The following is a 25772-nucleotide window of genomic DNA, read 5'->3' as shown; positions in this document are numbered from 1 at the left end:
AAATAAATACATAGATAAAAACAAAAATAGACAGCCCCAATATAAGTCCAAAAAACTACAGCTACCTGATATTTGATAAAGATTCCAAAAAACACATATTGGAGAAAAGAAAATCTTTAACAAGTGGTGCCAGGAAACTTGAATTTCAAAATGCAGAAAAATGAAACTAGGTCCATATCTTTCACCCTGCTCCCCCTCCCCCCAAAAAAGTCAAGTTTAAACAGGTCAACATAAGCCCTGGTGTCTCAAAACTGCTAGAGAAAAAAAATGTGGTGCACCTTTCAAGTTATAAGCATTGGGAAGGACTTTCTAGGTAGGATTCCAGTAGCACAGGAAATAAGATCTGCATTTGACAAATGGAATCACATGAAACTAAAAAGCATCTATATAGCAAACTGTCAATCAAGCAAGGAGGCAGCCCACAAAATAGGAGAAACATTCTGCCAGCTATACATCTGGCAGGGGTCTAATGTGTAGTATATACAAAGAACTAAAAGACTAAGCATCAAGAAGACTAGCAACCCAGTAAAAAGGGGGGAGGGGCTGTGAAATTAAATAGAAAGTTCTCAAAAGAAGAAATATAAATGGTTAGTAAACTTTTCGAAAGGTGTTTAACATATTTAATTGTCAGATAAATGCAATTTAAAACTACTTTAAGATTCTATCTCACCCCAGTCAGGAGAGTCATCATCAGGAATGCAAATGGTAACAAATGTTGGCATGGACATAGTGAAAGGAAGTGTTTTGGTGGGAGTGTAAACCAGTGCAAACACTTTGGAAAACAATCTGGAGGTGGCTCAAAACACTAGAAATAGAATTGTCATATAAGCCACTCCACTATTCCTGAGCAAATACCTCACATCCTACTAAAGATACTTGCACAGCCATTGCTGCTCTAGTTACAGTTCCTAAGAAATGGAATTAAGCTAGACATTAACTGTTGAGTGAATAACAACATTGTTGTCTGAATATACAATAGAATTTTATTCAGTTTTAAAGAAAAACAAGATCATGAAACATGGAAGTAAATGGATAGAACTGGAAGAGAAAACTATGTGGAGTGATATCATCCAAGTCCAGAAAGACAAATATCAAATGTTCTCTCTCAAAAGTAGATAGTAGCTTCACAACTTCTGCTTTGTGTGTTTAGGCTGGAGTGTACTTAGAAGCCAGGAAACTTGGAACTTGTTGGGGGAGTGCATTTAGAGGGTAGGATAGTAAAATATAGACAGACTCAAAGTAGCCACGGAGAATAATAGTGGTATAAATGAGGTAATGGGGTTATGGGATAAGTGAAAGGCAAAGGAAGGGTTAAACAAAATAAAGTATTCATGAAGAAAATACATAGGGACCTATAACCTTCCAACACACGTAAAATATAATCAAAGATGTGGGTGCCCACGTGTGACTCAGTTTCCATCTTGAGTCATTACTGACTTAAAGAAGTCATTTGAGTTCAAGATTTCCTTTTTTGCTTGCTCCAAATATCCTTGAGTGCTGTGAGAAAATTTTGATTACGAGAACGAGCATTTCCACCTAGATGAAAGAACACAATATCTATTAAGTGTTGGGCTGGTGTATGCCGGCCGGAAGCACTCCTCCTTAGTGATTGGTAGCTGCTTCCTGAATTCTTATATTGAGATAATGCACCTGCTTGAGCTTCCTCCTAAGAACTGTGCAGGGAGGTGGTTAGCTGACTGTACTGCCCTTTGTTCTGCCCTTTGCCTATAATATATATGCTGGCTAAGAAATACACTCAGGCTGTTTAGTTTTAACTTTCAGTCCTCCTGGTCTAACCTATGTGTCTGTCTTCATTTCTCTTAACGGAACATTTCTTCAGCCTCAGTACCCCCTCTCAAGGTAACCCCTGCTGACTTCTGGCAGAGCAGGCTCCAATAAAGAGGACAGAACACATGAAGGAATGGGAAGTGGGGATACTGAGTCCTAAAGGTTTGAGTGAAGCTGGAGAAGGCATAAAAGAAGGCTAAGAGAGTGTGTTCATCAAAACCAAGAATATATGAAGAAACATTCAAAAACTACAGTAGTTTATAAGCTACTTAAATTATAAAAGTGCTTTAAAACTGAAGGTATCCAACATGGGTAAATGAAACTGCTTCTAAGCATCACAGGCAAGTAAATGAAAGTCTCAGTGACATCCAATGAATTATTGGTTAGGGGGTTCAAGAAGCTCCAAAAACAATACAAGTTATTATCATTGTTCTTCACTGGCCACCATAACTATTACAGAAGACACAGGAGCTCTCTCCCAACTGGCTTTTTTTTTCAGGGAGCTGAAAGGCACAGTGTAGAAGGCTAAGGGAGAAAATGTATCAATGAACTCAGCCAGCATTGGACCTCACATGCCATAATATCAACATGCCAGGCAAGATGGACCCACTGGCACAATATTAGCAAGACTGTTTGTAGAAGAACCAACAGCTCTCTTGATTGGTGTGAAGCCTGCTCCACAGAAGAGAAATCCCTGCCTCCTACTGTAAGCATAGTTAAAAAACATAGCTAGGGAAGACATAGGCCTTAGGGGAGAACTTGCTTATATTGTGTTTTTAAAGGGTCACATTTTCAAACTATCTTCTAAATATTTATGTTTATGCCCATAGGTTTGTGCAGTTCTCAACCTTGGTTAGAGAAACTTCTTATTACAAGTGGGCTGTGGTTACTGTGGTTATTACAAGTGGGTTGCATCATTGTTCAAATTTGCTGACGATAAGTGGTTATTGAGTACCCACCATAGATGACATACTTTTCTCAATCCCATACCCTCCAAAACTAAGAGAACGCCATAGGAGGGACTTGGAAAAACTAAAATTTTGGATGTTCAAAAGGATTTAAAATCTAAACCAACCAGCAATATTTTATTTATCAGTTTTAGAAATAAAATAACATAATCAACAATAGAATGAGTATGGAGCTTTTGAGCTTTCTGCTTGGAGAGCCCTACAGTGCAACTTCCTTCACTTGCCCGACATCCTGGCTCATCCAACACCAGCTACCTCCACCATGCTGCCAAAGTTCAGCCCAACAAGATTCAAGTCATGTAGCTGAGGTGCATCTGAGGTGAGATTGGTGCCACAGCTCTTTTGAACCCCAAGATTATCCTCCTACATCTCTCCAAAAACAGTTGGTGATGGCATCATCGATGCAACTGATGACGGGAAAGGTCTGAGAGTGACAGTGAAACTTCATTCAGAACAGATAGATGAAGTGGTACCTTCAGTCCCTGATGAGCAAAGTCCTCAGAGAGCCATGAAGACAGAAAAAAAAGGAAAAACATGAAATACCATGCAAACATCACTATGGAGATTTCTCATCAATGCCCAACAGTAGCAACACCAATCTTTAGCCAGAAAATTGTCTGTAACTATCTTGGGTAGTGCAGTCTGGGGTCTACAATGTGAATGAATGTTGTCACAACCATGACATCACAGACGGTGTCAGAAGTGGTACAGTGGAATGCATAGCTAGTGAAGAAACAAGAGAATGTATTTCCATAATAGATCAACTGATAAAAAAGAATGGATTTGTGAATATTATCAAAAACCCCACAAAACTCAGCAGGTCCCTGTGAAGAGCGATTTTATGACAGACTGGTAACGTGCAGGCTGCTGGTGAAGCAAGACTTTTATTTTGTACCTCCACAATCTATAGTGACTTGCATGTTTTTAAATAATAGGAAAAACTGTGATATCATTATTTCTTATCATATGTGAAATTCAAATGACCAGGTCGGAACAGACTTTCCTTAAAATGTATACACATTTTATTCACTTACCTTTCTTGCCTCAGTTGGGGCCACAGGAGGAACTGGAGCGACTGACCACATTGTTTGGCCCATAAAGCCTGAAATATGTACCATTTAAGCCATTAGAGGAAAAGTTTGGAAACATTAATGGGTAAAGGTATTCAAATAACATATCAATCTAAATATTTAGACTAAGCGAAAGTAGTCAAGCTCATGAAGAAATCAGATACTTAATACCTACTTCCCTGGATAAAAAATATCAAGAAGAAAATTAGGATGGTCTCTATAATAAGACAGTAACTTAACAGAGGTATGGTTTGGTAGAAAATCCTCACTCATAATTTCAGCCTCACTCATAATCATAGATAAAATAATTTGAAACATTGTCATGCAAAATTATGTGAAGAAGATAACACAGAAAAGACATGCTAATTTCAGGTTGAAATAATCATTACCATAAAAAAATTCATGTAATTTCTATGCCACATTACTGAAACAGAGAAAATTCAATCATGATAAATATTCTCAGAGCACTAGGAAGAAAAAGCGCCTTTTTCATCTTGAAAGGATACAGGTCATGGCTAGAAAACATGGTGAAGGTGAAATGCTGCCGGTGCTCCTGGCTTTCGGGATGAGCTGAGGATATGTGCTGTTACCACTTCTGTTCACTAGCCACCTATGAGGGCAGGACAGAAAAGTGAGAGCCTTAAGGACTGTGCAGGAGCAATGTTGCCAACATTCTGGAGAAATATGAGCATGTCTGCAGAAAATGTAAAATAATTCATAAGTAACAGTTAAAAGTAGTTAGTAAATTTATCAGATTCAATGAATCTGTACGCATTATGTTATGAAGTCGGCTACATCCAATCAAAAAGCAACACAAAACTAGAAACTCAAGCTTCCAAATCATCTCTGCAACAGAATAAGAAATCACATATACCTTTAATTATACCAATGATGGTTTTAAGGAGCCTTGACACAGAGAAACTATATAATTTTAAATTTGGAGAAATTAAACGACAGAAAAAGCAGTATGAAAAATGCATGAAGAATTATATTATGTTCATGGATGGATAGATTAAATACTTTTTAAAAAAAGATTTATTTATTGGTTATATACAGCATGTTTTCCTGCACACCAGAAGAGGGCATCAGATCTCATTACAGATGGTTGTGAGCTACCATGTGGTTGCCAGGAACTGAACTCAGGACCTCTAGAAAAGAAGTCAGTGCTATTAACCTCTGAGCCATCTCTCCAGCCTGCAGATTAAATACTTTTAAGAGTCAATTCTCAGATTATCATACCAATTCAAAGTAATCCCCACACTCAGCAGCAATTTTTAGAAACAGATGAGAGTTCAAAGATCTTTACTGACTACAAAGAAGAATGGAGAAATAAAGATTGACTCTTTTTCCCTTTATTATCATAGGTAAGAAAATCATGCCATCCGTGATAGAAGGAATAGAAGAATAAAAATGGATTCTTGACTGCAAAGGAAAAATGCCAAGTAACTTACAAAGGCAGACCTTTATAAGTTATACATGACTTCTCAACAGAAACAATGAAAGTCACAAAGTCCTGGTCAAGCTTTATGCAGACTTTAAGAGATCATGGATGCCACCCCAGACTACTATATGCAGCAAAACTTTCAATCACCAAGACAAAACAAGATATTCTATGACAGAACCAGATTTAACCAATACCTAACCACAAACCCAGCCCTACACAAAGTACTAGAAGGAAAACTCCAACTTTGGAAAGTTGGTTACATCAACAAAAACACAGACAATAGGCCTGGGAACCCCTCTAGAATCAAGTCTCTTGCAAACCCTAAAATGGCTCCCTTAGTTGAGATATATACTTTCCTGCTCCCATATCCATCCTTCCTCCCTCCCCCCATCACATTCCCTCAAGCCATCCCCAATCCTCCCCCTCTCCCTTCTCTCTAACCATCTCCCCTTCCTTCCTCCCCCCACCCCCCGTGCACCCAGGTTTGCCTGGCAATCTTGTCAACTTCCAATATCCAGGAGGATAACCATATGGTTTTCTTCAGGTTCACCTTCTTATTTAGCTTCTCTAGGATCACGAATAATAGGCTCAAAGACCTTTAATTATGGCTAGAATCCACTTATGAGTGAGTACATACCATATTCCTCTTTTTGGGTCTGGGTTACCTCACTCAGTAAAGCGTTTTCTATTTCCATCCATTTGCATGCAAAATTCAAGATGTCATTGTTTTTAACCGCTGAGTAAAACTCTAATGTGTATATGTTCCACACCTTTTTTAACCATTCTTCTATTGAGGGGCTCCTAGGTTGTTTCCAGGTTCTGGCTATTACAAATACTGCTATGAACATAGTTGAACAAATGTTTTTGTAGTATGATAGGGCATCTCTTGGGTATATTCCCAAAAGTGGAATTGCTGGGTCCTGAGGGAGGTTGACTCCCAGTTTCCTGAGAAACCGCCACACTGATTTCCACAGTGGCTGCACAAGTTTGCATTCCCACCAACAATGGATGAGTGTTCCCCTCTCTCCACATCCTCTCCAGCATAGGCTATCATTGGTGTTTTTGAGTTTGGCTATTCTGACAGGTGTAAGATGGTATCTCAAAGTGGTTTTGATTTGCATTTCCCTGATCGCTAAGGAGGTTGAGCATGACCTTAAGTGCCTTTTGGCCACTTGAAGTTCATCTGTTGTGAATTCTCTGTTCAGTTCAGTACCCCATTTTTTAATTGGGTTAATTAGAGTTTTAGTGTCTAGTTTCTTGAGTTCTTTGTATATTTTGGAAATCAGACCTTTGTCTGATGAGGGGTTGGTGAAGATCTTCTCCCAGTCTGAAGGTAGCCTTTTTGTCTTAGTGATAGTGTCCTTTGCTTTACAGAAGCTTCTCAGTTTCAGTAGGTCCCATTTATTCATTGATTCTCTTATTGTTTGTGCTACTGGGGTTCTACTTAGGAAGTGGTCTCCTGTGCCTATATCTTGTAGACTACTTTCCATTTTCTCTTCTATCAGGTTCAACGTGGACAGATTAATGTTGATGTCTTTAATCCATTTGGACTTGAGTTTTGTGCATGGTGATAGATACGGATCTACTTTCATTCTTCTACAGGTTGACATCCAGTTATGCCAGCACCATTTGTTAAAGATGCTTTTCTTTTTCCATTGTATACCTTTAGCTCCCTTGTCAAAAATCAAGTGTTCAAAGGTTTGTGGGTTAATATCCGGGTCTTCTATTCGATTCCATAGGTCGACTTCTCTGTTCTTATGCCAATACCAAGCCGTTTTCAATACTGTTGCTATGTAATAGAGTTTGAAGTCAGGGATGGTAATGCCTCCAGAGGTTCCTTTATTGTATAAGATTGTTTTGGCTATCCTGGGTTTTTTGTTTTGCCATATAAACTTGATTATTGTTCTCTCAAGGTCTGTGAAGAAGTCTGATGGAATTTTGATGGGGATTGCATTGAATCTATAGATTGTTTTTGGTAGAATTGCCATTTTTACTATGTTGATTCTCCTAATCCAAGAGCAGGGGAGGTCTTTCCATTTTCTGGTAACCTCCTCAATTTCTTTCTTCAAAGACTTAAAGTTTTTGTCAAATAGGTCTTTCACTTCCTTGGTTAGAGTTACCCCAAGATATTTTATGCTATTTGTGGCTATCATGAAAGGTGATGTTTCTCTGATTTTCCTCTCTGCTTCTTTATTCATTGTGTATAAGAGGGCAACCGATTTTTTGGAGTTGATCTTGTATCCTGCCAATTTACTAAAGGTGTTTTTCAACTGTAGGAGTTCTTTGGTAGAGTTTTTGGGGTCACTTATATACACTATCATATCATCTGCAAATAACGAAAGTTTAACTTCATCCTTTCTAATTCGAATCCCCTTGATCCCTTTATGTTGTCTTATTGCTACTGCTAGAACTTCAAGCACTATATTGAAGAGGTCTCCAGATTGTTCCCTGGGCAGCAGAGAAGAGGGTGCCTGAACTGGCCTTGGCCCATAACCATACTGATGAATATTTTGCATATCACCATAGAACCTTCATCTGGCGTTGGATGGAGATAGAGACAGAGACACACATTGGAACACAGGACTTAACTCCCTAGGTCCAAATGAGAAGCAGAAGGAAGGAGAATGTGAGCAAGAAAGGCAGGACCAGAGGGAACCTTCATCTGATGATAGATGGAGATAGAGATGGAGACCCACATTGGAGCACTGGACTGAGCCCCCAAGGTCCAAATGAGGAGCAGAAGGAGGGAGACCATGAAAAAGGAAATCAGGACCACGTTCACCCTCTGATACAAGGGGACTGATCTAATGAGAGCTCACCAAGGCCAGTTGGACTGGGACTGAATGAGTCTGTGATCAAACTGGAGTCTCTGTATGTGGCTGGCATGGGGGCTGACTGAGAAGCCATTAACAATGGCACTGGGTCTTGTTTTGTCTGCATGTACTGTTTTTTTGGGCCTAGTCTGGTTGGATGCTCACCTTCCTAGACCTGGAGGAAGAGGGGAAGAACTTGAACTTCCCACAGGGCAGGAAACCCTGACTGCTCTTAGGATTGGAGAGGGAGGAGGAGAGGAAGTGGGGGGGGAGAGGAGAGGGAGTGTGGGGAATGGGAGGGTATGGGGAGGAGGGGAGGAAGTGAAAATTTTTATAAACAAACAAATAAATAAATTTAAAAAACCACACAGACAATAGATGATCTCACAGCAGCAAATCCCATAAAAGGGAAAAACACACAAAATAACATTTCCAACAACGAAAACCAAAATAACAGGAAATCAAAGAGACATAGATTAACAAATTGGATATGAAATCAGAATCCATTCTTCTGCTATATATAAGAAACACACCTCAACTTCAAAGACAAATATTGCCTCAGAGTAAAGAATGAATAATTTGAATTGGTATGGATTTGAAGGTCAATTTTGTTATATGTATATGTATTTCTGATCTTGATTAAGGTATTGTAATTATGTAGTTCATTTAAAATGTAATATATAATTAGAAAATATAGGTAGTTAATGGATAATCATCAATAATAGTCAAGCTTGTAGTCATATTAGTTGGATTTTCTGGATATATAGAGATATATTTCAGTTAGATAGGCACTCTTTATATCTTTCAAAGACTACAGAATATGACATTTTAATATTTTAATAACTTAGAGCTTTTCATGACAATGAGACATGTCTACTCCTGGCAGCACCAATCTACTTCAAGAGGAAGATGGGCATCAAAGAGACTTCTTATGGAATTTGATGGCCATTTGGGCAAGAAACTGCTCTTGCCTGGACTGATACATAAACTGGACACAAAAAATCCGCAGAGAGAGGACTGCTAAACTTGCCTAAAGGTGAGATGGTCTTTTGGGGTTCCTAATTCATAAAAAAGTCTACAAGACATTCTGCAGGACACAGCAGATAATTACTGAACTGTCTTTAAATTTTCCTGCTTCATGAAAAAGTCTGCTGGATACTATGGGCCTGAAGGCTAAAGATGGATGCCCCAGCGGTACAAAAGAACTTTGGATGACTGTACAGGCAGGGAGATGTCTCTGTCATTTCTAGAGATTGAAAGTTGTTTATTTCTTGTTTGCTTAGGTAATATTATATCCTTCTGGAGCCTTTGACGGAGTTAAAAAATGGTTGGTTATAGTTATAGTTTTTCTTAATGATGATAAAAGATAAAATAGATATAAATATTATAACTGTAATTCTTACTTGATAACTGTTTTGTTATATGTAATTTTACTATGTTAAAATGAAAGCCTTTCTTTTTCATTTAAACAGAAAAGGGGGAAATGATGGAGGAGGGTTAACTGTCTGTGTTACTTTCATTGGTTAATAAAGAAACGGCCTTGGCCTTTTTGATAGGCCAGCCCTTAGGTGGGTGGAGTAGACAGAACAGAATTGTGGGAGAAAGAAAGCAGAGGCAGGCAGTCTCCATGACTCTCCTCTCCGAGATGGACTCTGGTTAGACTCATCACGGTAAGCCACAGTCAAGTGGCAATACACACTAATAGAAATGGGTTGAATCAAATATGTAAGAGCTAGCCAATAAGAGGTTATAACTAATGGGCCAAGCAGTGTTTAAAATGAATACAGTTTCCATGTAATTATTTCGGGTAAAGCTAGCCAGGAGGCGGGCAGAGGGAAGAGGTCCACCGTTCCCTTCTACAGTTGGGAAAAATTTTCTAAATGGACCTAAGAAACAAGCTGGTGTAGCTATCCTAAAATCTAACAAAATAGATTTCAAGCTAAAATCAATCAAAAGAGACAAGGAAGCACATTTCATATTAGTCATAGGAAAAATCCGTCAAGAAAACTCAATACTGAACATCTATCTCCCAAATATAAGGACACCCTCATATGTAAAAGAAACATTTTACTAAAGCTTAAATCACACATTAAATCTTACACACTAATAGTGGGAGACTTCAACACTCCACTCTCACAACTAGACAGGTCTGTTAGACAGAAAATTAACAGAGAAATAAGGGAACTAACAGATGTTATGACTCAAATGGACTTAATAGATATCTATAGAACATTCCATCCAAACAGAAGAGAATATGCCTTCTTCTCGGCACCTCATGGAACCTTTTCAAAATTTGAACACATACAAGGTAACCAAATATACCTCAACAGACCAAAAAAATGGAATAACTCTCTGTATGTTATCGGATCACCATGGCTTAAAATTAGAATTCAACAGCAACACTATTTCCAAAAATCCCACAAACACATGGAAATTAAACAATGGTCACCTGAATCATAAACGGGTCAAGGAAGAAATAAAGGAAGAAACTAAAGACTTCCTAAAATTCAAAGAAAATGACCACACAACATACCCAAATTTATGGGACACAATGAAAGTAGTGTTAAGAGGAAACTTCATAGCACTAAATGCTTACATAAAGAAATTGGAAAAATCCCACACTAGAGAATTAAGAGAACATTTAAAAACTCTAGAACAAAAAGAAGCAAACCCACCCAGGAAACCTAGATGGCAGGAAATAATCAAATTGAGAGTTAAAATCAACAAAATCAAAACAAAGAAAACAATACAAAGAATCAATGAAACAAAGAATTGATTCTTTGAGAAAATCAACACAATAAACAAACCTTTATCCAAACTAACAAAAAGGCAGGGAGAGAATATTCAAATTAACAAAATCAGAAATGAAAAGGGGAACATAACAACAGACATGGAGGAAATCCAGAGAATAATTAGGTCATATTTTGAAAACCTGTACTCCACAAAATTGGAAAACTTAAAGGAAATGGACAACTTTTTGGATAAATATCACTTACCAAAACTAAACCAAGACCAGATAAACAAGTTAAATAGATCTATAACTACTAAAGACAGTCATCAAAAATCTCCCAACCAAAAAAGCCCAGGGTTAAATGGTTTCAGCTCATAATTCTCCAAGATTTTCAAAGAAGAACTAACACCAATACTCCTCAAATCGTTCCACATAATAGAAACAGAAGTAACATAGCCAAACTGTTTTTATGAGTCTACAATTACCCTGATACCCAAACACATAAAGGCATTAGTAAGAAAGAGAATTACAGAACAATCTCACTCATGAACATTGATGCAAAAGTACTCAATAAAATACTAGCAAATTGAATCCAAGAACACATCAGAATAATCATCTACCATGATCAAGTTGGCTTCATTATATAGATACAGGCATGGTTCAACATACAAAAATCCGTCAATGGAATCCACCATATAAACAAACTTAAAATTAAAAACCACATGATCTTCTCATTACAGCCTGAAAAAGACTTTGACAAAGTACATCACTTCGTGATAAAGGTCTTGGAGAAAGCAGGGATACAAGGAACAGACCTAAACATAACAAAAGCAATATACAGCAAGCCAGCAGCCAACATCAAACTAAATGGAGAGAAACTCACAGTGAATCCACTGAAATCAGGAACAAGACAAGGTTGTCCATTCTCTCTGTATCTATTCAATATAGTTCTTGAGGTCCTAGCTAGAGCAATAAGACAATAAAAGGAGATCAAGGGGATATACATTGGAAAAAAAGAAGTCAAACTCTCACTATTTGTTGATAGCTTACATAATGACCCAAAAAATTCTACCAGGGAACCTCTATAGTTGATCAATACCTTCAGTAATGTGGCAGAATACAAGATCAACTCAAAACAAAAATCTGTAGCTTTCCTTTATACAGTTGATAAATGGGTTGAGAAAGAAACCAGAGAAATATCACTTTTGAAAATAGCCACAAATAACATAAAATATCTCAGAGTAACTCTAACAAAACAAGTGAAAGATCTGTATGAAAAAAACTTTAAATCTTTGAAGAAACAAATTAAAGAAGACATCAGAAAGTGGAAAGATCTTCCATGCTCTTGGGTAGGTAGAATTAACATAGTAACCATGGCAGTCTTACCAAAAGCAATCTATAGATTCAATGCAATACCCATCAGAATCCCAGCAAAATTCTTCACAAGCCTTGAAAGAAAAATACTCAACTTCATATGGAAAAGCAAAAAAACCAGTCAAAACAATCCTGTACAATAAAGGAACTTCTGGAGGCATCACAATCCCAGACTTCAAATTCTACTTCAGAGCTATATTACTGAAAACAGCCTGGTATTGACATAAAAACAGACAGGAGGACCAACAGAACCAAATTGAAGACCCAGATATTAATACACATACCTATGACCACATGAATTTTTGCAGAGAAGCAAAAAATATAAAATGGAAAAATAGCACATTTAACAAATGGTGCTGGCATAACTGGATATCAACATGTAGAAAAGCGAAAATAGACCCATATCTATCACCATGCACAAAACTCAAGTTCAAATGAATCAAAGACCTCAACATAAAGTCAAACACACTGAACCTCATAGAAGAGAAAAGGAAAAGAACACTTGAACACATTGGCACAGGAGACCAGTTCCTAAATATAACCCTAGTAGCATATATACTAAAAGATAAAATTAATAAATGAGACCTCCTGAAACTGAAAAGCTTCTATAAAGCAAGGGACACAGTCAACAAGACAAAATGACAGCATATGGAATGGAAAAAGATCGTTACTAGCTCCACATTAGACAGAGGTCTAATCTCCAAAATATACAAAGAACTCAAGAAATTGGTCATCAAAACAACAAATAATCCAATAAAAAATGGAGTACAGACCAAAACAGAGAACTCTCAACAGAGGAACCTAAACTGGCTGAAAAACACTTAAGGAATTGATCAACATCCTTAGCCATCAGAGAAATGCAAATCAAAACAACTCTGAGATTCCATCTTAAACCTGTAAGAATGGCCAAGATCAAAAACACTGATGACAACTTATGCTGGAGAGGATGTGGGGTAAAGGGAACACTTTTGCATTGCTGGTGGTAATACAAGCTGGATATCAGTATAGTGACTTCTCAGAAAATTAAGAAACAACCTTTCTCAATACCCAGTAATACCACTTTTGGGTATATACCCAAAGGATGCTCAATCGTACCAGAAGGATATGTGCTCAACTATGTTCAGAGCAGCAATGTTTGCCATAGCCAGAACCTGGGAACAACCTAAAAGCACCTTGACTGAAAAATGAATAAGTAAAATGTGGTACATTTACATAGCAGAAAAATAAATGACAATAACAACATCTTGAAATGTACAGACAAATGGATGGATCTAGAAAACATCATATTGAGTGAGGTATCCCAGACTCAAAAAGACAAATACCACATGTACTCACTTATAAGTGGCTTTTAGACATACAACAAAGAAAACCAGCTTACAATTCACAATCCCAGAGACCCTAGACAATAATGACCCTAACAGAGACATATGTGGATCTAATCTACATGGAAAGTAGAAAAAGACATGATGTCCTGAAAAAAATTGGAGCATGGGAACCATGGGAGAGGGTTGAAAGGGAGGGGAGAGGAAGGGAGGGAAGCAGAGAAAAATGTATAGCTCAATAAAATCAATTAAAAAAAAAGAAAAAATGGATTCTTGACTTTGTGATCAGTGTGTGCAAGGTGGACCGTAAAGAATGTCATAGAGTCAAGTGAATTTCCATATGGAACAAAATGGACGAACTTTAGGTTCCATCAGAGACAATGATGAACTAACTTCTCATAGGACACTAAGTAAAAAAGTAACTTAAAATATTCTTAATCATCTCAAATACACCATGTAGCTAACAAGAGTGTAACTGGTTTTCCAGTTGATCATAACATGTCAAATTGCAGGATGGGAGCTAGGCATCAGAACTTCTAGTCATAGTCACTAGCTCTTCTAAAAGAAAAGGTGATGTATAAAGTAGGTGAGATTTGATTGGTCTTGGAGGTTAGAGTACCTACCTAAGGCAAAGATGGTACTACCTAAGGCAAAGATGTATATAAACCAATCCAACTTTGAGTTGGGATTGCGAAGGGGTGCACCTGTTGAATAAAATGAATTAGAGGTAAACTGGTTGCCACAGAATCTGCAGTCTCATCTCTCATCTTCTGGCTGACCTGTAAATTTCAAACACTGAATATGGATAAAGAAAATCAACATTAAACATATGCACTTTCAAATGTCTTTAAACATGTCTTTTTAAAATAAACAATAAAATTGTCAAATCACCAGTGTTATTAAAGTACTCTAAGTAACTTAGAAATTGAATAATTAGATATAATAAAGAGTGAACAGTGCTTGAAACTGAATATTAATAATACTAGACAGAAACATATGAGGTAGAGATATGCAGTCAAAGCAATAACTAGAGGAATACAGATGACCTTAGATGAGTATATATGCAAAACTGAAAGACTAAAAATTGTTAAGACTGTCATCATTCGCACAAAAGAATGAACATCAAATTAACTTTAAAGGAAGTTGAGGAATATATGAAGGTAATGGCAGATATTGAGATGTTAAGGGAACATTTCTTTGAATGACAGAACAATAAGCTTATGGTACAAATTATGAAGAAAAGAAGGAATAAAAACCAAGTAATATATCCAAAATGAAAAGATGCTTGAAATGATACAAAAGATAGTAAAAATAGTAAATATGTGCCATATATACTTGATCCAGGCAGAGTGAAATGCACCAAAAGTAGCTTTTATAGCCCTGAATTTTATGCTCTAGATAAAGCCTGTATAGGAGCTTAAAGGACGCCATTAGACGTTTCAGAATTGAGTATGAATGCAAAGTATGGCATGATTTAGACTACCAGCCCCAAACATACAGTCTCTCATCTAAGATGGTTTTGACCTCCAACTTTTTTAAATTTATATTTGTTTATAATGAGTGCTCTACATGTATACCTGCATATCAGAAGAAGGCATCAGTTCCCATCATACATGGTTGTGAGCACCATGTGGTTGCCGGGAACTGAATTGAGGACCTCGAGGAGAGTAACCAGTTGAGCCATCCTTCTCTCCAGACCCCAGATCTCCAAATTTTTGACATTCGATGATACCACATTTACATGCATTCAGCAGAAAAATATGTGTATTCTTTTTTTGTGTTCATCCTTCCCTGGGCTGTCAATAAGTGACAAAACTTTTTTTCTTATAATACTGAACAACTGTCATTCTGTCTGCCTTTCAATAACAAGGTAAGCAGCTATGTTGTAGTGGACAGTGCATTATTGGCCTTTTAGGATGAGTAGGTAGGTGTGTAGCACTGATATTGTCTGTGGCAGACCTGGTGGATCCATCAGATCTTATGTATGTTGCCTTTTCAATACACTCATATCTATAATTTACATGTTAGGAATATTAAGAGAGAGATAATTGTTAGAATATCTAACAATGTGATGCAAGAAATAGCTATGAGAATGTGGGTCTCTTTAAGGAGTCATGAAAAAGTAATGCCGTTGGTTCTGTGGTTGACGGCAGTGAATTGAAACGGTGCAAATGAAAACCCCAAATAAGGAAGATTATTGTACTTAAAATACGTTTTGTTTACAACATTGTCACTTTACAGCTGTTTATTAGGAAGTAGGTACAACTTAAGTCAGAGAGCACCTTCAGAACCAAGTTCAACACTCACCAGTGGGAGATAAAATCGCTGGGTTTCATACAAAGTTATCATCTACAATACAAAAAGAATACAATGAAAGAAACTACTGGGCATGTCAGAAAAACAGGAGAAGTGTCCTGCCCTCATAAAGCGCACTGGAAGATATGAACACAGAAGGGTTTCAGAGGTTCGTAAGAGCATAGAAACTCACAGCTGTAAACAACATGATAACAATTGAGGGAATACATAAAATGCCACACAAATATGATGTCATGTAACTGAGATCTGAAAGATGTAAAACTGGTTATAACATATAGGAGATATATAAAATAAAATACTGGAAATAAAGAACTCACTGATAAATCAATAATAAACTACATAGCACAAAACGTGAATTCAAAGTCTGGTTGGCAGAAAATCTTTAAATTGAATATTCATGGAAAGAATGTGATCAGTGCAGGAATGTAAAAATTATTTTGGTTCTTTGTGACTGCACACCTGAAATCCCATAGGTGAAGAGAGCAGAGAGTTATTTACAAAGTGATAATTAAAGAAGATTATCTTCTTCTTGGGACAAAATCCACTAACCCAGAGATTCCCAGGGGCTCAGTAGCCAAAAGTAGGTTTCACAGAAAGAAATCCTGCACAGAGATGGATCATAGTCTGCTGAGAACCAGAGAAACAAGAAATCATGAAAGCAACAAGAGTCCTAGAGCGGGAATGTATTGTTGATGAAGAGACAACAGATGAGAGCTTTCTTCTCCCCCTCAGTCATGAAAGTCAGAAGACAAGGAAATATCTTTGTTAGAGTTTTGAAAAATAAAAAAAAAATCAACTGAAGTTTTATGTGCAGTGAATCCTATACATTTCAAAATGAAAAGAAATAAAATGTATTCTCATTTTCAAAAAAATATATTGCCGCTAAGCCACATTATATAAAAGACAAAAGAGATTTCAATGTAAGGACAATGGTTCCAGGCAGGTGCAGAAGATTTGAGTAGCATGGCCAATGAAACTGTGTCAGTATTCATAGGAAACAGTATGCAACCGCTGCATGACTTGCACATTAAACAAACACATGTGATCATCATTAATTCAGATGATCATTAATTCGGGCTTATTCTGGACTATAAAATAAGTCTCAGCATAAAATTAATAGAATTAATAAAGTATATTATAATATATAATTGTAGTAATTAAGTTAGAACCCAATATCTTAACTAAAGAATACAATTCTAAATAGCCATGAGTCTTATATGCTCTCATTATAAAAGATTAGTGTGTGGAAAACCCCAACTACCAAAACTAACCACGAAAAAGGAACACAGTTTCTTAAAACACATGGTCTTAAAAAAATCAAGTCAATAATTTAATGCATATCCACTAAAAACAGAAATTCTCATGCTTCTAATCTAAAAATTTAATCAGTCACGTAGAATACCAGCAATACTGCACAATATGATATTTGATAGCAGTGGGGGGAAGCTTGTTGAGATTTTCATGTGAGAATTTTAAAAAGGCACATTCCTAACAAGAGATGAACTATAAGTTTTTAAACATATGGAAAAATGAAGATAATAAAACACATCATTAATGTAAAAAGATTGCAAAAAGCAACTTTGTGAACATTAATTAGAATAAAGATTGTGGGGTTATACAATGCAAAACTAAACACATTTAAAACATAAGCATTTATAACAAGGACATTAATTAGTGGAAACTATTATTCTATCCAAACCTTACAATAATGCTAAATTTGTATTCAGTAATAAACCCAAATTTAACATGATTAAAATGAAATATACAATTCTATGGTCAATATAGGTAACTCCAAATTTACTTTCTTAGCAAATACTGAATTAAATAAGATAATTCTCCTAAATATACAGATACAGATTCAATATGGTATTCTCAAGTATTAAAATAATGGGCTATTAAGTTGATTTTAAAAGGTAGCTAATCAAAGAGGAAGAAAAGTGTTGATGTTTGGGGTCATGGGCCAGTCAGCCAAGTCTAACTGATAAATGTGTGCAAATCACTATCTCAGCAGAGCCAGGTGGGTGGACAACTCTTGACCCTGCCATTATGGTTGGCCTCTGGCCTTCACACATCCATGCATGCGGTTGACTGGCATCCTGCACAAGCACATACACATGCACCTGGTAATACAGGCACACCAGAAGGAGGGCACTCAAATACTAAAATTGGGCGTTGGCTTAAGGATATAAGTTAAACTCAGAAACAGATAACTATAAATATTTCAAAACATATGGAAATGAAATAACACTATTCAAATGATGACCAAAGTGAAAGATAATCACATAACCAAAATTCAAAATATTTGACCAGACCATAATGAACAAATTACATAATAAGCTTATTAAATGCAACTACAGATATTTCCAATGGACATTAAAACCTTACAAGAATACATGTTCTAAAAAACTCAAAACCTGAAAATCAATTATTCAATTATCTACCAAAAGAGTTCAAAGAGGGAAGAGTAATAAAACACAAAACATAAAAAATAACAAACCAGAGAAAATAAAAGCAAATAACGGAGAAATGGCATACATCAAAATAAGGGTCTGCACAGCAAAGGAACCAATCAACAGAGCAAACAGACTACCCACAGAGAAAAAATGATTTTCAAATTAGTCATGAGACAAGGGTGCAATATTGAGAACAGCAAAGGAATTTAAATTGTCAATAACAGCAAAAATAATCTAACTTGAAAATGGGAAAATGACTGGATAAACATTTCTAATAAGAATTACAAATAACCTGCAAGTATCTGGAAAAAAAATCTTCAGCATCAGTATCCATCAGGGAAATGAAATCAAAACCACAATGAGAGGTCACCTCACCCTAGTTAGAGTGGTTACTATCAAAACCACACACACAAAAAAAACAACAACAAATGTTGGTTCGGATAAGGAGGAAAGAAAACCTTCCATACTGCTGGTGAGAATGGAAATGAGTGCAGCCATTATGGAGAGCAGCATGGAGGTTCCTCCAAGAGCTAAAAATACATCAGCCATATGATCCAGCTGTCCCATTTCTGGCTGCATACAAAAAAATGTTTTCAAAATTGCAGAATATTCTAGATTATCTTGGTGGTCCCTAAATGCAATCACAGTGCCTTGTCAGAGGAAAACAGGGGAATTTGCCTACAGAGACAGAAGGCACTGTGATGCAAGGTGCTACGCTTTTGGCTATGAAGATAGAGGAAGAGCCCACCATCCAAGAAAGTACAACTCAAGGAGCTGCAAAAGGTGAGGAAATTAATTGCCCCTCACAACTCCCAGGGTATGATGCCACAGACATGGAGATCTCAGCCCAGGCAAAGCATTTTGGATTTTGCCCCTAGAGTTGTTAAAAGACAAATGTGTGCTGGTTTAAGGCATTGCGTTGTGGTAAGTTGATATACAGAAACGGGAAATGCATACAAAAGCCAAAGTTTGCCTCTTATAAAAATAATTGCAATGTGAAATTCAAAAAATATTAGAAACATTAAAAAATATTAAAAGTTTTATAGATTTTCAAAAACAAAATTAAAAGATTATCACGTAAGATTTCAAATAACATACAGTTTAGGTGACATGAAAAACTACTTTAAAACAATTCTTCGAAATGGACATAATGATGAAATTGAGCCTTCAGAGGTTTAGTTCTGCTAAGGATATTAAACCTGCTTTTAGAACACTGCCCCAAGGCCATCTTTCTTCAGGACCTCCTTGCTCATATTCTCCCTCCTTCCGCTCTTCAACAGGACCTTGGGAGCTCAGTTCAGTGCTCCGATGTAGTGAAGGTTCTGTGGTGATATTCAAGATAGTCATCAGTCTGACTATGGGACAAGGCCAGTTCAGGCACCCTCTCCTCTACTGCCCAGGGTCCTAGCTGGGGTCATCCCTGTGGACTCCTGGGAACCCCTTCAGAGACAATCCTCTTGCCAACCCCCAAATGGCTCCCTCAATTAAGATATCTCCTTCCCTACTCCCATATCTGTCCTTCCTCCATCTCAACAATCCCACTCCCCCAAGCTCTCCCTAACCCTCCCCTTTTCTCCTCTCTCTCCTCCTCTCCCCTTCCCTCTAACCCCCCGCCCCACGCTCCCAATTTTTGTCTGGCAATCTTGTCTGGTGTGCCTGAGCTAATGGGAGCTTACCAACTCCAGCTGTACTGGGAATAAATAAGCATGGGATCAAACTGGACCCTATGAATGTGGTTGACAATTGGGGCAGACTGAGGGGCCAATGATAATGGCACTGGGATTTGTCTCTACTGCAGGTACTGGCTTTTTAGAGATCATATTCTCTTTGGATACATACCTTCCTAAGCCTGGATGTAGGGGGAGGATCTTGGACTTTCCACAGGGCAATGTGCCTTGCCCTCTCTTAGGGCTGGAGTGGGGGTAGGGAGTAGGGTTGTGGGGGATCGGGAGGGAAGTGGTAGGAGGGGAGGAAGTGGGAACTTTGATTGGTATTATTTATAAAGTAATAAAAAAAGAAATTGTCTGATGAAGAAGAAAATACAAGACTCAGGAATAACACATCTTCTAACTATCCTTCAGATAAAGTACATGGAGTAATCAGCCGACTCTTAACACCTGGACACCATGAAGCCATTACAGAAAGAAAACACACGGCCTATCCACCATGAACATTAAAGCAGTAATTCAAATAAAGTGAGCAGTGCATTCAGAGAAGAATATATAAAACATGCATTGTTTTCTGTCTCAGGGATGCATGGTGAATTTAAGTATCACCCAACTGAGCCCCGAGTCTCACAAGTTTACTGATAAATTCTATCAAATGTTTAAGAAGAAGCTCATATCAATTCTCTCCAATCTCCCTCATATTGCAGTAGCAGAGGAAACCCTTTATATGTCCTCCTGTGAACTAGAAACAACACTCATATCAAATCCAGGCAGATGGTCCAAAAGACCACAGGCCAGACTCTAATGAATACAGTTATAAAAATCCTCAACAAAATCAAATACATCAGTATACAAAAAGACAGCACGGACAAGTGTGATTTATTAAAAGTATGCAAGACTGGTTTAACATTAGAAAAATCAATTGATGAATCTATCAAACCAACCATCTAAAGAAGAAAAACGGCATGCTTTTATGAATATGTTCAGAAAAATGTATTTGGTAGAATAGAAGATTCATTCATTATCACAACCCTCACTAAATTATCAGGAGAGGGAAACTTCTTCAATTTGATAATATCCATTTTTTCCTAAAGATCTACTACCAATGTCATAGTTACAATGAGATATTTGAAGTTTTCACACCAGATTTAAAACAGGCCAGGGAGGTCCCTTCTCAGCACTACTTTCACGCTTCTACTGTAAGTCCTATCTAATGTAATCAGGAAAGTAAATGAATACATACAGAAAAGTGAGAAAGAAATCTTCCTTTCACATTAAGCTCTTGCTTAAGCACCTCAAGAGTCGACAAAACAAATCTTTTACAATTAATAAGCAATTATTACAGTGTTGCCAGATACAGAGTTAATCCATTTGTGCAGCAAGTTCCTGGGATAAAACATTTTGTTCTGTGGGGAAGCTCATTAAGACTCAAGATGTTGTATAGGAACTGAAGCAACTCAGAGGTTTCAGAAAGTCCCTGAAATTGATTGGATTCACTGGGCCCCTTCCTCCCTAAGATTATTTAAGCAGTAAGGACTACAAAGATATACTCTTAGAAAAGGCCAGCTGTCTCAAAGAGGCAGTGACCAACTGAAGCACTAGGAAGAAGCAGACACTGTCTGAGCTGCCTAGGAAGGAGACTCTGGGCTCTTAAGCTGCCCACAAGCTGTGCAGTGCACTCCAGATTTCTCTGTTTTGTGAGCATCTCTGGTAATGAGCAAAGTTATGCTATATCTGAGGGATGTAGCTGACTTTGGGCCATTTAGGCTCTCATAAGTAACCTATCGCATTCCTGAAAGTAACCCCAATGAATCTCATTGGTTCATAATTAGTTGTTCTTTAGTGGTATTCCTACTTCGTTGTCATTTCCTTATCTGAAGTGAGTATACATTTGTCCAGGTTTTTCTAGGAATAGTGTTATACAGCACTACAAAAGGCAATCACACCCCTTTTTACATCAGCAATAAATTCAATAAGTACCATCACAATGCTCCAAACTTTAAGAGTAAATAGAGAAAAATATGTACAGATTTATATAATGAAAATAACAAAATCATTTTTAAATTTTACTTTATTAACATAAAACAATTTGGATTTGCTACGGCTTTTAAAAATGTTTTATATTGTTTTTCTTTCATATTCTTCTCCCCCATTTACCTTCCCCCCATCTTTTCTGCTCTCCCAACCCAATTAGCCTCCTTTTTATTTTCATATCACAAATGTCCTTTGTTCTCTTCCCCAATTACTTTCTCAGAATTTATATATGTCTTTTGTCTGATTTCATACTCATGTTTGCTCTCACACTCTCTTATTTACAAACATAGAACTATTAAAAGCTAGGTTCTGCATATGAGACAGAACATGGGATTTTTTTCTTTTCTGCAAAATGACATAATTTTGACAAAAGAAGTTAAATAGCTAGTCATTCCATGACTCAATATTGCCAAGCTTTATGAATAACAATGTCGCTCTCCTTGGTCTGATGTATAACTTCAATTCAATACTCAGTAAAATTCCAGGAAACTGTTTTATGATCACCAATAGACTCATTTTAAGGCAGATATGGAAATGCAAGTGTCCAGTTTTAATGCTGAAATCGAGAGACAGATACAAAACTAACCCTACCTCATCTCCTGTGGAAGTAAGGTATTGATGAAAGGCCACACAGTCAGAACCAAGCAAACAGAGTGCTCAGGATGAACCCACAGATGGTCAACTGAGCATGACAAAGGAACAAAATCAGGAACAAAGAGCATGCCCATGTACAAGGAAGTTAAACACTTCATAAAAGTTAAATGAAAATGGAGATCACAAATATAAAATGCAAAACTAAAATACTCTCTGAAGTATTTTGGCGCTACTGGAAATACTGTGAGCTAGGTAAAATTGTATTGCAATAAGAAAGCATAAATTATGAAAGAGTTGATCAACAACTTTCATTAGAACTAAAATGTCATGCTTGCTAAAGACCAAGCTGAGAGAAAGAAAAACAAGTCATGACCTGAGAGAAAATATGTCTACAGAGAATTCATATAAAGTGCTCTTGTCCAGAACACACAAAAGCTCTTAAAACGAACCAAAGTAACAAATACTCCAGTTAAAATATGGGCATAAACTGATGGATGATCTCACAACACTGGGAAGTGGCCCAAGAGCCACAGTTAAGTGACAAGGAAGGCATGCCTTAAGACTCTGTGATGCACTGGTGGTACATTAAGTTAATGGCGAATAGAATAGATGTGCAAGTGCATTGTAAATTTATAATAGGCTTTATAGTGGTTTTAAAGAAAATAGCCCCCCAAATGGGTGACACTAACAAGAGGTGCGGACTCGCTGGAGTAGGTGTGGTTTTCTTGGTGGAAATGTAACACCAGAGAGGTCTCACATATGCTCAAGCCATGTCCAGTGAGACTATCTACAACCTTTTGCCTTCGATTCAAGATGTAGGACTTTCAGCTCCACCACCATGCTTGCCTGCATGCTCTCTTGCTTTTCACCATGACGATAATGGGCTAAACATCTGAACTGCAAGCAAGCCATCCCAATTAAATTTTTTTCCTTTATAAGAGTTTCCACGGCCATGGTGTCTCTTCGCAGCAATGGAAACCCTAATTAGCTAAGACAGGCTTACTGGGACATGAATTCAACAGAATTGTTTGAGATATTTCAGATTCCTATACTGTCACCAGAATCGAAATGATGGTTTGTACATGCTGGCGCGCGCGCGCACACACACACACACACACAAATACTTCCAAAATTTATATGAGACTATAAACTGTCCCAAGTTTGCAAAAGATTATTGAATGGTCATGGAAGGAGGAGGAGCTAATGGAACCTTAGCCTTCACTTGAGGGCTGATGGAGGAATGGGTGTCATTGACGTCAGTGATATAACTTCATATGGATGTAAGTTATCCACACTCTAGCAAAGAGCCCACACCCATACATGTCCATATTCTTGGCCCTGGTCAAACTCAGTGAGTCACAAAAACAAAGGAAAAAGGCCTTGGAATTTGGTCAAGAATTTGTTGGGAGGAAGGGGAATTAGTGGTACAGTGTTTAGAAAGGTGAGTGTCATCAAAATGTATTATATATATATATATATATATATATATATATATATATGTATGAAATTTTCAAAAAAAAATAACTAAAAATGAACATGTATCATAAAATATATTTTAGTTCTAGGAGAGATAAATGTTGAAAACAAGTTGAGATCAGCCTCCATCTGTCTGTCCTGACTTTGGAAACAATGTGACAATCTGCCTTACCTCTCTGCTTCAGTGCTTTCCTCTCCATAAATGATGTGCACTCTGAAACTGTGACCAGAAAGGAACTCCTCCGTCTTAGAAAGAAAGGAAAGGGAAGACTAGTGATCAAAACAAAACAAAACAAAACAAAAAAAGCAGGAAATGTCAAATTTCCAGATTTCAGAATATAGTTCAAAACCACAGTAATCAAAACCCTACAGTGTAACTGAAAAAAACAATAATAACAGTATATACCCCAAAACAAGTCAGATGTATTTATATCAATTGATTTTTGAAAGGGGTGTCAAGAAACTACAATGAAGAAAGGATAGTATCTCCAACAATTGGTTCTGGTCTAAGATTTTATTTCACTGATAAAATGTTTGCCAAGTACAAATAAAACAAAGCAAAAGGACTCATGAAAAACTTGGATACTCAGTTATATTAAAATATAGCAGGAGGAAGTATAATTCATACTAATAAATAAATTATCAGAAAATCTTAGTCATCGTAACAAGGTAAAATGAATTTTACATAAATATAAAATGAATTTTTATATAAAATTTTCATATAAAATTTTTTAAATAGAAAATGAATATTTATACACATACTGGAAAAAAATAAAAGTCATTATTCATTAACAACATAATTAACTCTTAAATGGCACTGACCGAAAAGGGAAACAATCTAAAAATAGGCTAGTAATTTGAATAAAGATGTCACAAATAAAGAGTTCGCTATAAAAAATGTCATTACTCATTAAGAAATACAAATTAACTCAATTAAATACAACCACAGATTTTCTAAACATGTAAAATCAGAAATGTCTGTGGTTAAAGTGAGACAAGATGAAAAAGGACTGTTTCCATCCTGCCCCACTGGTGGGTTGCCCACTGAAGCAACTGTTTGCAATGGTAGACACATCCACTAAAGCTGGATATCTGTGCACAAGAGACCCGGCAGACACACTCTTAGCAGCATGCAAAACACATACGTGTGCACCAAAAGACATGGAGCAGAAGGTTCACTGACGTGCTTGTTATTGTATGCAAATAAATATCCAACACTACTAGATAGTGTTTCACTAATGAAAGACAATAAGTACCTTTCCTAATTATCAAAATAAACCTAGACTTAGTATCATAGATAGATAGCATAAATATAATATGAACAAAATTATATAGAAACAAAAGAATACCTAGTGAATGAGCCATTTGTATAGAATTGAAACACAGTCTTTGAATATCACAGAAGTCATTTAGATGTACAGCCATACAAATGCCATATGTGCTTCAGGGTGCAATACTGGGGTGGATGTGGGAGCTTCTGTGCAGTAAATATTGGCTGAGCTACAGTAAAGCGGGTGTTTCTCTTCACTGAAATTCTCTATGTTATAAGAATTAGGTGAGGTACTCAGGATTTGTGTAAATATGTTGAACTTCAAAAATGTGGTCTTTAGCAAAACTAAAGAGTAGAAAGTTTTCATGCATCTGATTGGATAATGTTAGATCTTCTGTTGCATATACTTTTGAATTTAGTATTTTATTGGCTGATTCAACATATTTATATAG

This window comes from Myodes glareolus, chromosome 8 (genome assembly GCF_982192425.1).
Source record: "Myodes glareolus chromosome 8, mMyoGla1.1, whole genome shotgun sequence".
In the NCBI taxonomy this organism is placed as follows: domain Eukaryota; kingdom Metazoa; phylum Chordata; class Mammalia; order Rodentia; family Cricetidae; genus Myodes; species Myodes glareolus.
The sequence above is the reverse complement of the archived record's forward strand: the minus strand, read 5'-3'. Positions refer to the sequence as shown.